Raw genomic sequence first — 14589 nt, 5'->3', positions numbered from 1 at the left:
CAATGATAGAAGATGAAAGGAGTCAATGTTTTAGAGTGGATTTTTACCTCAACCATATTTGAAAACGACTGATGAGTTTTGCAGAAGTCTTTACTTAAACTGTCCCTCAGTGGTCCTCATGTAGACCCCCCTCCCCCACACACACCATTTTGTGTAAAGAAAGACGTGTTTTGTTCTTGCCAGATCTCTGATGTCATCTTTTACTGAGAACATGCATGTGATCTTCTGCAGCTGGAAGAGCAGCCCATATGCATTTTACATCACCCTTAGTTATTTTTGGGTCAGGGAGAAGCAGGGTTTACTGGACCATTCACAATCTGACACTGAAGTCTGGTTAACTCCGAGTTTCTCATCCCATGCTCCTGTCCGCTGACAGCAATATCCCCTAAACACATCAAGCCTTTAAAAAATGTTATATCCTGCTGTATAACTACACTTAGATGTCTGCATTTAATGTTTAAACCTGATGTCAAAACTTTTGGTTTGGTTTGCTGCCAATGTACATGGTTCAATTCCATGAATGTGTTGGAGTCTACTTTTTAGAGCTAAGTAGTTTGACACATTTCCATTTTTTACAAAAAAAAATGTGTTCTAGTTTATTCACACACTGTTGATTTTAACAGTTGATTTGTTCTCGAAAAGGTTAGAATATTTTGGGCTGTTTACAGATACTACTAGATATAGACACCAGCTTTGTTTCTGTGTCGTGAACTGCACTCATCAACTTTGACTGAAGCTCAATACAAAGTAGATTTCTTATATTCCAAATGTGAGACTTTGTGACCCTGTGGAATCATACTGCTTTCCAGGTCATATAAATAGTAATAAATGAGTCATGTTGGAGATGGAAAGAAAGTAAATCATGCTTGAATCATACTGGCTGGCCATCTTGTGAAACTCTGCGTGAAAGTTTTGTTCATTTTCCCATTTCTCAACTTCAACGTGAACACTCCGCAAAACAAACAAACCTGAAAGCCTGCCCCGACAACTTCTTCCTTTTATTGGCAGCTGATACATGAACAAGAGGTTGTCTTGGCTGAAAAAAGCAACTGCTGAGGCGTTTCTGGACCTCCAGACCTTTGTGACCAATGGCGTGTCATCCCTCACTTTGTCATGTTTAACTAAAACCAATCCCCATTCAAAGCAGCATCCATCAGTGTTAGTTGAGAACAATGACAGATTGCCTTTCTGCAGCACTCAAAGCATCTGGATCCTTTCTCTACTCCCCCTCTTTTATGTATGGTAAACAGCCTGAATAACAGCTGGGCAATGAGAATTTACAAGTTAATCAATTGTTTGTTAGGAGCCACAGCGATGCCCCATACCAAACCATCTGCAAGTTAATGTTCATTTACCATGCTAATTTGACTATCCGCAACAGCGTATCTATTGATTTCTTCTAGAGAGATTTATCCACACTAAACATTAGCCTTTATCTTAAAAATAGCACCTACATTAAAGATGTGAGAGTGTTCAATTTAGCCTGTGAGGAATAAAAAGTTAAGCCAACTGAACAATGAATTCATCTGGTGCTAACAAATGTGTGCCAAAACAAGCAGAAAACTATAAGAGCAGTACCACTGGGGTCTCATGCGTCTCCAGGATGTCCTGGAAGTCATATTAAGTTTCACACAATGTTGATGCGCCTAGTTAAGCACTGTTTACCCTGGACACTGTGTTTCCTGTTAAAGTGAAGTTGCCTTTGTCTCTCCTCCCAGGTGTTTGTGCCTGTGGCAAGGTCTTGGTCTTTTGTTCCCTCCCGTTCCCTCGTGTCCACCACAAGACGACCGGCATGAACACCAGCCCCAGACAGGTCAGTCAAAAGTATCCCTCAACACACAGCAGTCTACACCATGGGCTCTAGTAAAATGTCACCACATTTACTGTATTCATCATTAAAAACTAGTTTGAGCATTAGATGCATCTGTTATTTATTCTTAACATGTGTAATGCTAACAAGAAAGGAGACTGAACACAGGAAACATAAACAATAAAAAAAACACAAGCATCTCCTTCCATTTGCTTGTGACTTACCTTCCCCAAGAAATATGTAACGCTATTTATTAAGATGGCAGAAATTGATATTAACAAACCTTAATCTGACAATAAAATGTTGAGAAAACTCATAAATACACAATGGAACAGCAACGTCTTTGAGAACATGCAGAAATTGGAAAATATTTTTCTATTAAATGTTCCTATTTTTTTGGCTATGCTATCTTGGCAGCCTTGAACCAGTGTTAGGATAAGGGCACCATTTACAACTGAGCTGTGAGCACTGGTATTCACCTTCCCCTATTTCCCGGCTGCAGCACACAAACCGCACGCTACTTTATTTATAATCCAACCAACCTCAGTGTGTAACTCTTGCCCCGTACTCTTGCTCGCATCACACAGTGAGGTCACTTCCCTCTGCACCTCAACCACTGCTCTTGCATTCCAACATGGCTCTAGGACAGCAGCCCAGCAAAGCTCTATACTCCTCAAATCACAAAGAGGCCCAGATCAGAGCCGAGCTGGACGTGAGCCAGGATCCAGGCCCTCACAGCCCAGGCAGCTGGGGGCAGCCTATAATAAGTGGGAGACAATGAGAACTAGCACACCTCCCACGCTTTGCGTGTGGATGTCGATATAGAATTGAAATTAAATTGTTTCATAGGTTTCACTAGACTACACTAATTATGAAAATATATTATAACCGCTGGTGGGTTTAGCAGATATTTACATTAAGGATATATGTTTAACATAACAGACCTCAAATTAAGAGAATATGTATTATTCAAATCACTATAGTGGGTTTTGAAAGTGCAAAGCTATAAAGGACAAAGATTAATACAATTCACATCAAAGAAAGAGACATTCTTGAGCTTTGATATTGCTTAAACTTTGAAAAAGTGCTGAACTATATATTCCTTTCTTATGAATTCATAGGCCAGCTTACTTTTGTATGTGCTGCTACAATTTTTAAAATCCAAAATTTAATTGAGCCAGACAAAAAAAAAACTGGGCAACTTAACCGTTTTTCCAACAGTCATCAAAAACATGTATGTACAATGTTATTCTTTCACATGGGGGAAAGTAGACATATTAAAGGCCTTTTATTTTTAATGAATAATAATGAACAGTTCACTGTGATGTAGACGGCGGTGGTGCTTTAATGGTCCCTTGTAGCCTCTTAAGCCTCTGGTGATAAATCTCACACAGGCTCACTCGTATAACTAAAACCCAAACCTCATTCAACTTCACATCCATCAGTGTTTGGCTGAAAGCGATGACAAAGCACTTTCAATTACACCAGTAACTGACTCTGGAAACAGTTCATAGCAGGGTCCAGGCTCCAAGACTAAGGGAAACACACGAGGGGGAGGGCAGAATGGCTGGTGGGGCATCCGTTTGACTTGCTCCCAAATAATAAAAAGGGTGGTGTGACTCTGGGACACAAGGGATGCCGCCAGCACCGCGAACCCAAGGACAATTCACCTATTTGGTGTGCTGTCACCCCTGTTGTCTGATTTATGGTTTGGACATCCTTCCTATGACCCATTCGTCCATCAACTGGGCGCTATAAGGATACTCTTGTGATCAGAGGCTGAAGTATCAAAGCGTCCTCAGTCAGGGCCCTTGTGTAGTACCAGAGGGCCTCGCTCTCCTGAAAGGGGAGGGATGCCGTTGGGAAAGGAGAGCGTTGCAGCAGCAGAGGAGAGCCGTTCTTAACCCTGAGCACCAGAGGATAGAAGAGCTTTTTGAGAATCCATCAACTGTAAATGCCTCATTCTATAATGTTGGTGTTTTCTTTTCAATTTTTTCCTCCCAATTTGTAATTATATTATGTGGAGTGTGTGCTCTCTAAAAGTTAACATGGCAGTGTTTAATTGGAGTGATTTTACTCATAATTGCATGATCCTCTCTACCACTTTTAGCTTCCACTTTATTTGAATAAGCGGGCTAATTTCAGAATCCATCCTCAAAATTAATCTGCATAGCATACTTTATATGGAAGTTCAACAATGAAATAATTGAGAAAATGTAAATCTGCTTTGAATAATGGGAGCCTTAATCATCAACAAAAACAGCAAACGCCAACTATGACGGCACCAGTCAGGGAAACATGTAATGCAGCGGTAGATAAGTGATGATCATTTTCTCTCTTTTAAAAATATTTTATTACATAAATAAAAACAGAGTGTGATCCTCCAGAGAGCCTGATCTTTTAAAGCAGCTCTGACTCCAACCCCCCTGATGAAAGGCCCACAGTAACATCAGGAGTCCAGAGCCTTTACTCTCTAACTTCAGGCAATTATGACACAGAGGAGATCTTTGCCTTCTGCACTCAAAAAGAAGAAGAAAAAAGGCTTCCCTTTTTTCCAAGCTTAGTTGTAAAAATAAGCTTGCTCTCCTCAATTGCCGTCACCTCGTGCCCTTTGCAATAGCAGCAAGGATGTATCGGAACAAGCCATGGGGCAAAACAAATCACTTGTGATTTACAGAATTATAAAGATTTTAATAGCTGCATTGTTTCTCTCTCAGATTGGTCTTTATTTCCAGGAGTCAAAGTTTCCTGGAAGCCCTAGGCTTTTTAAAAGCAGTAATTGGCCAACAGAGAGACTAAGGATCTCCCTGAGTGATTGAGTGTATTTGTTGCTATGAACTTGAGGGTATCACTCTAAAGATCACAGGTCCAGGTTGTGAGAGCCTGCAACTTGTAAAGCACAATTCAGTTTGCAGCAGCCGTGGAATTCACACTACTTTTCAAAGCATTTTTGTTTAAAGTTCTAACCTTTTTGTAGAACTTGATGGTTTTTTTTGCTGATTAGTTTTGTTTCTAAATAATTCAGCATAAACTAAGGGGCTCTGGTTCGTGAAATAAAGACAGCCTTGAATGACTGCAGAATAATTGTTATGATGAAGCGCGTGACTGTTACCCTGGCATGTAACAAAGTAGCATAAAGTCCATCTTTGAGGAATAACAATGATTTTTGAAATGTAATTGAATTCCTTTTTTATTTTACTATTGTCTTTCAACTGGCAGTTAATCAGTTTACTACATTTACCATAAATACACGTTATGTACAGCCATTTATTAAGAGATAGCAATAACCACATTTCAACCAGAATTACTACTACAGAAAAATAGCAGTTATAAATGTAAGAAAAATGCACTCACTGCTTAACAACTCTAATCTTACTTATTCTGACTAAAACTAAACCCCTATGTATTTCTTAGTTAAATAACTTTTCTGTATATATCCTGTTTTTTTTGTTTTTAGAAGGACTGGTAAACAGTTCAAAAATGTCAGTGCTATTATATCCCCTTTCACCATATAAACTAACCATCTAAATGATACTGATATTTTTTTAAATATATTAGAACTGATTAAATTACTTTCTCATTGTGGTTTAGAGTTACATGTTTTTACTTGTATCTTTTATATTAATTACTGGGACATTTTTATTTTCACACTCTTCAGATATAGCTGTACATTCTACTTCACGTACCTGCAGAATAGCTCTCATAATGATTAAAGCATGTGTTCTCTTCCTCTAATAGAAAAAAGTCAGACCGTAGCTTAGCTATATTAAGTAAATCCACCAGGGAGGCATAATCGAGTTTGACTCTCTACCGGTGGTCTCCTTGTTAGTGTTGTGAGTGTCAGAACTGACAGTGCAGGTAGCTCAAATGCCACTTAAGGTTTTAGCTTCAGTGGCTTTTGGAAAGAAATGACCGTGACCTGTGTAGCTTGAGCCCACATCCCACACCCTTTCTGCCTGACAGCTGCTCAATGGCAAGTGTCTGCCAGCATGCCGAGGGGAACGCTGCCAAGCAGCCGGAGATAGAGATGATTACCACATCCCTCTCAGCCTGCTCTCTGAAAACTGATACCTACTAACAAACTGCTGTCAACATGTTAGCGCGGCAGAGAGAGTGAGAGCAGAAGTATGTGCCTGAGAGAGAAAAAAGGGAGAAAAGGAGATGTGTGGGAGAGTCAACGTGAGGAGTCCAAACAAGTTAGGATTAATGACATTGAAACAAGTATTTTTCTGCTGCTTTCTGAGCTAACACCATTGTGGAAGACTTGAGGAATGCAATCAACGCTATAAGAAAATGCCTGTGAGGCAGGCATTCACATACGTGTCGATGAGATGATGAATGTCAGACAATCCTGTCACAAGGTCACTATTTTTCAGCCTACTGTAGCTCATCATGCATAATTATGTGTATCAAGTCATGAATGTCATTGTAAGATACATTATTTCCTGGGTATAAGTTAAACTTTTTATGCAGTTAAAATTGTAATTTAAGTGCAGCGAATACTACATTGTCAAAAGAAAGTTTTTGCGTTGTTGTTCAGATATGCAAATCACTTCAGACCTTTATTCCTGCCACTTAAAACGTAGCTTTTCCTGCTGAGGAGAGAATGAATGCGGTTCTTGAGGGAAGAGTTATAAATGTCAATGTTTTTAAATAAATCCCCCACAGCGCCACTTTAAAGTGAAATAAAAGAAAAATCACAGCTGACATATATTTGTCTAATTGTTGCAGAGAGGGGACAGGAAGCAGCATGGAGTAGCTTGAATTATCGGTAATTAGAATATCGCAGTGCTTAATTACAAAATATTTTTGATTGTCTGATTTTCAACAGAAGTACTATTTTAGCTACTGTCTTAATACACATTTGTTTTTGAAGATTGGGAATGACAATTATGATAATGTGCATCCCATCATGAAATATTTTAGTGAAAGACAGGAAAACGGAGCATCTTAAGCAGATATTATGCATATGTAGATTCTTTGAAAAAGTGCTAATTAAATTGATTGTAGCAATGTTTGCTGTAATTTTTTTTGTAATTTCTAAATGAAGCTTTTCTATTCTAATTTTCAGGGCACTGCAGCTTTTAATAGTGCGAAATATGTCAGGATACACACAAAAACCAAATCATTTTGTATGTCTCCTCTAAATGAACCATTATTCAGCAATGTAAAAGTTTTCTGCCAAAACAAAAAAACAAAAAGTGCTAAAACTTTGTTTTCATGTGGTTCAGCCTCATTTTATAATCGGGCTCTGCAGAGGATGGTCATTTACTTCTTATGTGTTTATTTTGCTTATTAAATGCCACAAAATAAAATAATAAAATCAGGGACAAAATACTGTCTACAGTAATTCACTCTGGAACTTTGTTGGGCAACAAGATAAGTATTTCTCTAAAAATCAATTTTCGAGAAGAGACAATGGAAACAAACCTAAGTGCTAGTTTGAACCAACCCCACAAGGCTTCCAGAGAAACCACCAAGCCTAAGAAGCACTTTATTAGCCAGCAGGGGGGGGTCAGGAGGACCAGCCCTATCATTGATTGAGGTTGGAAGATGCATCCACAGCTGCACTTTCTCTAAATTTCTAAGAGTAAATATGCACCTTTGAAGTGGGGGGTGCCTAGGAGCACTCCTCTGCACAGATTGTGTGGGTTTCTGTGGGGAGCTGTAGTTACGGGAAAGATCAATGGACAGGGCATTAGGGGGAAGAGCACAGTACACTGTCCAGCCCTCCAGCCTCCACAGCTCTGCAGCTCCTGCATGGCCACTATTATTGAGCTCAAGGCAGTTTAATTCTCCCTGCTGTTTTCTCAGACTGATAAAAATGTCAACCTTTCCGGCTGCAAAATGTATTGGAGGAAAAGATGAAATATACTATGAACTTTATAAACAACTGCAGTTTGGTTCATATTGCTCCGCTACTACCTTTTTTTCCCCTTACACACATCAACTTGTAGTCATGATCTTTTAGAAATGTTGTACAGGTTTAGAGATTACATACTTTAAAAAATGTATCATACGTAGCTTAGCATTTGCACTTCATTCCTGTAAGGTCATTTAGTTTCTGTTTATACATCTTTTGTTCCCGACATCTTCATATTACATTTATACACATAGCTACTCTAATTCAATCATTTATCATTGATCATTCCTGGAAATAAGATTTCAACCTGTTTTTACAACAAAAATAAAATAATATTTTTGACTGGAATTCTTCTGCCTGCATAATAAGTGACTGGAAAACTCCTCTGTCCGATTGTGAAAGCATGGAAAAACCCATATCCTGCTCATTGTGTGGCTGGGTATGTGTACTTGTGGCATGCTTTAAGTGCATTAGACTTGTGCTGAACACACAGCTTCCATATTGTGGTTGTAAAGACGATGGAAAAGCCTTTTGGGGTAGCCACACTTCCAGATGAGGCTAATCTGCTCGTGGTTGGTACAGAGTGATTAGTGAGCAGAGATTTTTAAGCCCTTTGTCTTCTACTTATGAATTATAAAATGTCTCAAACTCAGTGTTTATTAAATTAAAATTAAGTCAACAAAAAACTGAATAAGCTTTCAATTTGGAAAAAAAAAGCAATTACACACTGAATTCATTATTTGATTTATTTTTAATAAGTCGGAATTAAATTGGATTGTTACAGTTAATGCTATGATGTCCCAGAGATGAGGACAAGAGGACAACATGTGTCCTTTCCATAGAGTGTCAAAGTGTAGTGTCTCTGCGCTCCCAGGTGTCGCCGGGGTTTGGCTCCAGCAGGCTTGTGAGATGCAGCCAGAGAGAGTTAGCATTTACAACCCCTGTCACACTCCACAAAACACTGTGTCACTCAAGCACAGCCTGTGTGGCAGCTCTGGCATTAATGGAGACGTTGACATCTTCCGACAGAGTGTTTATCTAATACTAATGCTAAGCAACCAGAGCCAGTCGCCCCCACACGGAGACATCGAACTGCGCCGCAGACCTCAGTGTCTGGCAATCGCACTAGTTTTCCCATTCATCCCTCAAGACTTATAGAATTCATAACAATGGCTTTGCTGCTGCTCCGTGTCATGTCTCTTTTTTTATAATTCGGCCGCATTTTTCTTGCCACCATCCACTCGACAGCCAGACTGCTTCACAGGTGCTTAGGACAAAGTTGGGTGAAATTATGACAAATTGCAGGAAGCGTCACCTGTGTATGCTGGCGTCAATTTGCAGCTCAGGAGTTCAACAAAAGTTGTTTACATATTTCTTCTGCAGTGTTTTTCTCAGAACTTTTTTTTATGGATTATTTTCCCTACTCCCCTCACACACATATGGCTCTTAGCGTGGTGCTAAGAAAGGGAGTTTCAGGTTTTTGTTGGAGCATTCATATTTTACATGTAATAAGTACATATTTAAAAGGTATACAGTTTTGAATTAATCATGTACATATATTATATATCTCTCATACAATATTGCAGTATTGTTATTTTTAAAGAAAACATTTAACAGAAAAAAACAGTTTTCTTGAGACACACTGTGCATTATACAATGCACAAAAGGCCGCAAAATGGTATATATGTTACTATACGTATCTGAGACTGATGAAGTGTATGGAGCTATCTTTAGAGGATTGATTTCCCATACTGCCACGCAGTTGGCTGCATTTATATTCCATGCCTGTGGCTCTGTGACCCCTGGTTCTCCTTTGATGTGGCAGGCAGAAGCACAAACTAGGATGAGGCAGAGAGAGAGAAGGCTGAGGGATAGCAAAAGGTGAAACAGTCTACGATGGGAGGGGGGGGTTAGAGATTTCTCTGCTGTGGTGCAGGTTTCCAGAAGGGGATGAGAGGACTTGATGAGGGAGTGTAAGAAAGACTGGTATGAGTTTTCAGGGAGCAGCGCGAACCGATGAAGCCATCATCTGACAGATCTATAAGAGTTTGCACTGAGGGCGGGTTGGTGGTGGGTGGGCAGAAAGGAAGCCAGGCCGAGGGAAAGGGATTGGGTGATGGTGGGGGGTTGGGAGAGGGCATGACGGTGGCGCGAGCTGATAGAGACGTCAGCGCCGCTTCAGTAATCTCACGACGGCTGGCCGCAGCGAGGGGCCATCGAGGGGCCCACGAGAGCAGAGGCATGATAGAGCAGACCACCCCGACAACACTAGCAGGGGGCCAGGCAGTATGGACAAATCAAAGCGGGAAGAAGTAATTTTTGAGAAATTACAGAAATCTCCATGGAAATTAGCATGAAACACTTTCTAATCTCTTGCTTTTCACCGTGGACGATAGGGGTCAGTGCTTCAAGTTCTCCAGCCCTTGGTTTCTCTTTCTCTCTCGCCCCATCCCTAATTTCATTATTCCCTCTTGATTTTTTTCCCTCCCTCCTACTTTTTATGTATACTCATTTTACAGCCCCTCCCTCCGCTCATATTCTTTAACCATTCATTTGCTTGAACCCTTTTCATTGACCACAATTAAACGTTTAGATTTCAAAGGCAAATCAAGGGAGAGCCAAGCCTTGCCCTCAGAGTGACACAGGATCAAGCTGTTGGGTGCTTTGGAGTCTCGGATGAGGTGAATCCCCCCAAGATTTGTCCTCTGCACCCTGCCTTTCGTTCTTGTGTCTGTCAGAGCTCAGAATACTGTTCAATTGAATGGGAGGAGTGAGGCACCCCTAGTTGTGACCATGTGGTTATTGGTAATCGGCAGCATTTTCAGCAGTTCAATGACACCCTAAGCCAGTATTCTTCTCATCACAATTGCTCGCAATCTCAACAATACGGGACAAAATGCACCTTAAGAAAATGATTGTGGAACAGTATTGGAGATGTGCATGCCAGAATTTTAAATTGTTCTGAGGTTTAAATGGGTTGTTTTATAGGTTTGTACTTATAAGTTTTGATTTTATTTGTATGGCGCCCTTAAATTATAAATTAGATCAAGGCATTTATGAAATAAAAAAAAAGAAATCTATGGAGGCAAGATGTGAGTTTTTATATAGTATAGCTGAAATCTATTTTCACAATTGAATATTAAAATAAATCATTGCTATAGGGTTTAGACCCTATATTTACAGATGTTTTTTATTATTATTATTATCAAAAGGAAAATATCTTGTTTTTGGTATCAATCCCATAATAACGTATAGCTTACAGAACACTAAACATATTTCTTCTCTATCCTGCATCCATGGCAACACGGAGTGTTTTCCTCTCTCATAGTCATGGTCATTTTATCAAACATTGAACTAAACCGAGCCGCTCCTGCCTCACTGAAGCACAGAGAGCGAGACTTTGTTATTGTCTTACTTGCACATTGTTACTCATTGTGTGTTCTCTTCAGGGCAGGACAGAATATTAAACATATTTTGATTAAAACTAAAAACCTCTGCCACACAAAAAAAGTCTGTATAGTGTAACAAATTCTGCTCTTAACCTGATAATAAATACATGAGATTATGCCATTTAAATAATAATACAAATTCAGTATAAAAGAGATTTTTCAGACTAATTATTAGATACATTTGACTTCCTTTCCACTGTCTCACTATTAGGAGACAGCAAAGAGAACGATGTGCCAGGAAATTCAATCGAGGCATATCCAAAAGAGACCAGGGTCTCTTGAAGCCTCAGTACAAACAAGAGCCAATGAAAAAAAAAATTGGGTCATCTTTCTGTCCTGTTGTACTAGAATATAAATAAATAATTGCATTCAGTCACCACAAAAACAATTTCTCTGAAGTTAACTAAACTGGTTTTGTAATTTGATGAAGGAGTTCCAGTTTTCATACATTTTCTGTTTAAATGGAAAAATGGAAATGCTCATATTCAGACATTGTATTTCAGTATTTTTTGTCCTTGTCATCTTGATTTATTGGTGGAGTATTTTCCCTGAACCTACAATGTCAAATCACTTCCACACTTCTCTGCCTTATTAACTAAAGATGCACACACATTCACTAATAGGTACAGTAGACAAGATAGAAATAATGGGCATTAGGCCTGAAAAGTAAAATAGTGGCATTTGATTAGCATTACATTGTGTGCTGATTCATGGGGAATAGCTATAGAGTAAAGGTGCTGAGGACTTAATTAGAGTGCTTGCAGACTTGGCACATTGCAGTGACAGAAATGTGTGTTGGATATAGAAACCTTTCTAACCTCTGGTTAAACCCTCCCTTCCACTCTAACAGTTTGTCTTCTAATTAAGCTCCAGAGTTGGGTTGTCTACTTTCTTTTCAATCCGTTCACATGCAATTTTGCTAATTGCAACTGTAGAAAATGACAGTATTGTCCTAAATCATAATCTATGGTATTGTCTAACATATGCCAAAAATAAGTTTCAGAATTGATCAACTATAAATATGTGGAAAAGTTGTACATTTTCTGAATGCACTTTTAAGGTTAGTAGAACTTACAATAAATAAAGCCTTTTAAATTCGGATTGATTATAATTATTTGTTTTATTATATACATTTGTGGAAGATTATATCTGAATGCAGAATCAGACGTGAAAATGTATTTCTAAAGTTTTAACCATCGCAGTTTTTGTTTCTTAACAGTTAAACAAGCCATGATGCACATTTTATCAGTTATAATTTCTGTGAAGCTGTGGTTAATGTGTCCTAAAGAAATATAATAAGGATATTCTCATACTTAGCTTGAGACCTCGTTTAACCTAGATGCTACAGACATTTGGCAGGGCCTGAGTGTACCTGCTCCTACTTGCGGTTCTGCCAGTAATAGATAGATGGCACTGCATCCAAGGTAGAGCAAAGGGCCCGAGACTTCTCTCTACCATCTTTCAGGGTCTTACTCTCATTATCCATCCGAAAATTAACCTGTCAATTTATCAATCAACACCATCTTGAGTTTTCTGCCTCCTGTTTGGCGACTAGCTTTGCAACGACTCCGGCGCGCTGATAACCAGGAGGTATGCGTTTGTTAGTGTAGTGAATGAGTGCATTATCACCTAAATGACTGCTATGAATCACAATTTCTGCCAGGCGGTTGATAAGAGGTAAATACACAAGCAATTTGATTTGAAAGTATATATCTATTTATGTATTCTTTTATGTGTCTGGAAAATAAGGTCAGGGCCAGGCAGACAGTATTTTCGGCTTTGTTGAGCTCCGTTTTCTTTAAGTCGAATACATTGCAAGGCCATGTTGTATTGTGAAAACTGAATTCCAGTTTATCAATATTGCTACTGAAAAGCAAGATATTTAGGATTATTGTAAAGAATTGTACATTTACAGTGTATTTGAGCAGAGTAATTATTTTAAGACCGCAAGTAAGATTTTAAGCAATAGATAGCAATACAAAATGTAAAACATAACAAAATATCATATCTACTAATCAAACAATAAAGCATTATTCATATCATTGCAATTATTCTCAAATTGATAATGATAATATCTTCCACCACTTTTTTCACAAAATAAAAGAATAATTTTAGGTCACAGTTTGATTTTTTCTTTTTTAATGAACCGAATCAAAACAAACAGTATATTTGTAATTAAGAGCACTTGGATCTTTCTTCTATTATTTGATGCACAAAGCACCTTTTTATTTTTTTTACAATAATTGTGTTAATGTTAAATTCAAATAAATAATATTCTTTATTTCTTGATAAATTTGAGAAACATAATAACATAATTGCAAATGTAAATATCAATATTACAGTCAAAATGTGTTTCAAGGACATTGCACACATTGCCTAATTCTTCTGTATTGACTTTGGAGTTAATATTACATCTGCTCTTAGAAATATCTAAAAGGAAGGCAGATTGAAATATGTGTTTGCATGCTCAGCATGCTACAGAGTTATAATAAGCACTGGGACATGTCTTTATCTCTAAATGGGTTATAATGTGATAAGCTAAACTAGACCCTCAAAAATCCCTACCAAGTGCAACCGCGGGTGGGGGACCTCAATTGCTTCAGTTCATTCTCCTTTTTTCCCGGTATTTTCTTCCTCTCTGTTCAGGTTATTAGCCGCTACATGACTGGATCGCCGAAAATGGAAGGAAGCGAACGGAACCAGATAGGGGTTGTGAATAGCGGGAGGGACTTTCCTTTTTTCCCAACAGTTTTTTTATTTGCAAATGGCCTTATTGTGTAGAGGTGTCGAGAGGAGGGGGCGCTAGTGAGGAAAAATGGCGGAAAGTAATTTAAAATGCTGACAAAAAGACGAGAGAAAAAGGAACACAACATCTGGTAATTTGTTTCAGCAAGCTTAGCCTAATGATGTAAGCAGATTACTCTCCAACAGAGTGGGAAAGGGGCATAGAGAGAAGGCTTTTCTTTTTTCTCTTGTGCCCCTTATGGGTCTGCCCTATTAAAGCCTGAGACAGAAGCCACTACGATATACACAGCGAGTTCATATTAGTGACTCTATGTATGCTCTTCCATGCCATTTGATAATTCAAATGCTTAAAGGAGGGTTTTTTGATCAAAAAATTGCTGCTTATTTTAGAAGCTATTTTATCGCCTTAAAAGGGGAACCTTCCTGACCCTCCGAGGTGGGATGTAAGCCACTCGATGCTGTGGGTGCCCCTGGCCCGATTTGCTCTCTCTCCTCAGAGAGCAGAGATCAGTGGTATGCCCAGATTGAAAGGGAGGGCAGGAACCTGGTGTGATGAAGGACACTGGCTCCATGTCAATGTGTGGAGGAGACTGGAGGATGAAACACACCATTAAGACCAATTTAGAGTGTTGCTCTAAATTTCAGCAGGACTGATCGATCCTGACAGGAGGGCATCGTACCGCCTGCCAGATCACTTAAACCACTGCCCCTTGTCTCACGTT

General features: G+C 39.0%; 1 long non-coding RNA gene across 1 annotated transcript in view; it reads left to right on the top strand.

Moving 5' to 3' along the window:
- The window catches only part of LOC117491965, a 43232-nt gene that overhangs the window by 13385 nt on the left and 15258 nt on the right, over positions 1-14589 (top strand). The window contains exon 3 of the long non-coding RNA XR_004556806.1: positions 1719-1813. This is a non-coding gene — a long non-coding RNA (uncharacterized LOC117491965). The remainder of the gene's footprint in view (positions 1-1718; positions 1814-14589) is intronic.

This window comes from Trematomus bernacchii, unplaced genomic scaffold (assembly GCF_902827165.1).
Source record: "Trematomus bernacchii unplaced genomic scaffold, fTreBer1.1, whole genome shotgun sequence".
NCBI lineage: Eukaryota > Metazoa > Chordata > Actinopteri > Perciformes > Nototheniidae > Trematomus > Trematomus bernacchii.
The sequence above is the reverse complement of the archived record's forward strand: the minus strand, read 5'-3'. Positions and strand labels throughout refer to the sequence as shown.